Below are 2,137 nucleotides of genomic sequence, written 5' to 3'. Positions count from 1 at the left end.
ATCACTGCAGACCATTTCCTGTTCTGTACTCACTGTAGCTTGGGAGCAGACCTCTGATTCCCAGGCTATAGTGTGACTGAACAGCTCTGCAGACTCAGCCATCTCAGTTCCACCATACTGTGCAGGGCTGATGGAGACTTCAGAGCTGGGAGAAATCAAGTGTGATTGGGATGACAACTCAGAGGACTGGTGTTTTTTGGATGCGGTACTTGAAGTGGCTGAGAGGGCATTTGTTGGACCACTTGAGATCCATTCAAGCATTTTCCTTTTTTGCCCATCATCTACCTTTCTTCCTGTTGTTCGTGTCCGTAAAAAAGGGAGCACATCGGATTGTCCACGGTAAGTAGTAGACATCTTACTTTTGCTGGTAGATGGTCTATCTTCAGCAGATGATAATGGAGCTTTGCCACTTTCCCCACAGACAAAACCTTTTTTGCCTTTTCCACCACGCCTCTTCCCCTTTCCACCAGCATCTGTCATTTTGCCACTCATGATGATTGCGACAAGATTGTGGACTGAAAATGTGGTAGCAAAAATTGAGAGGTGGTGAAGATTGCAGTGGTGGTCTAGCTTTATTAACAGCAGAATAATAAAGAATAAATATCCCTGACAATGCAACTTAGTTATAATGAGTTGGAGTGTGCAACGCAGGCAGATGCGCTCTGCAAATGTCTTGGCACTAGTGGGACTATAGCAAAGTCCAATAGCCACGTATAGGATGCCACTAGGTACACTGAGTGTTTGCTAGTATAATGGCTAAGTTAAAATTAGTTGGAGTGTGCAACGCAGGCAGATGCGCTCTGCAAATGTCTTGGCACTAGTGGGACTATAGCAAAGTCCAATAGCCACGTATAGGATGCCACTAGGTACACTGAGTGTTTGCTAGTATAATGGCTTACTTATAATTAGTTGGAGTGTGCAACGCAGGCAGATGCGCTCTGCAAATGTCTTGGCACTAGTGGGACTATAGCAAAGTCCAATAGCCACGTATAGGATGCCACTAGGTACACTGAGTGTTTGCTAGTATAATGGCTAAGTTAAAATTAGTTGGAGTGTGCAACGCAGGCAGATGCGCTCTGCAAATGTCTTGGCACTAGTGGGACTATAGCAAAGTCCAATAGCCACGTATAGGATGCCACTAGGTACACTGAGTGTTTGCTAGTATAATGGCTTACTTATAATTAGTTGGAGTGTGCAACGCAGGCAGATGCGCTCTGCAAATGTCTTGGCACTAGTGGGACTATAGCAAAGTCCAATAGCCACGTATAGGATGCCACTAGGTACACTGAGTGTTTGCTAGTATAATGGCTTACTTATAATTAGTTGGAGTGTGCAACGCAGGCAGATGCGCTCTGCAAATGTCTTGGCACTAGTGGGACTATAGCAAAGTCCAATAGCCACAGATAGGATGCCACTAGGTACACTGAGTGTTTGCTAGTATAATGGCTTACTTATAATTAGTTGGAGTGTGCAACGCAGGCAGATGCGCTCTGCAAATGTCTTGGCACTAGTGGGACTATAGCAAGGTCCAATAGCCACGTATAGGATGCCACTAGGTACACTGAGTGTTTGCTAGTATAATGGCTTACTTATAATTAGTTGGAGTGTGCAACGCAGGCAGATGCGCTCTGCAAATGTCTTGGCACTAGTGGGACTATAGCAAAGTCCAATAGCCACGTATAGGATGCCACTAGGTACACTGAATGTTTGCTAGTATAATGGCTTACTTATAATTAGTTGGAGTGTGCAACGCAGGCAGATGCGCTCTGCAAATGTCTTGGCACTAGTGGGACTATAGCAAGGTCCAATAGCCACGTATAGGATGCCACTAGGTACACTGAGTGTTTGCTAGTATAATGGCTTACTTATAATTAGTTGGAGTGTGCAACGCAGGCAGATGCGCTCTGCAAATGTCTTGGCACTAGTGGGACTATAGCAAAGTCCAATAGCCACGTATAGGATGCCACTAGGTACACTGAGTGTTTGCTAGTATAATGGCTAAGTTAAAATTAGTTGGAGTGTGCAACGCAGGCAGATGCGCTCTGCAAATGTCTTGGCACTAGTGGGACTATAGCAAAGTCCAATAGCCACGTATAGGATGCCACTAGGTACACTGAGTGTTTGCTAGAAAAATTGC

This window comes from Anomaloglossus baeobatrachus, unplaced genomic scaffold (genome assembly GCF_048569485.1).
Source record: "Anomaloglossus baeobatrachus isolate aAnoBae1 unplaced genomic scaffold, aAnoBae1.hap1 Scaffold_4699, whole genome shotgun sequence".
NCBI lineage: Eukaryota > Metazoa > Chordata > Amphibia > Anura > Aromobatidae > Anomaloglossus > Anomaloglossus baeobatrachus.
The sequence above is the reverse complement of the archived record's forward strand: the minus strand, read 5'-3'. Positions refer to the sequence as shown.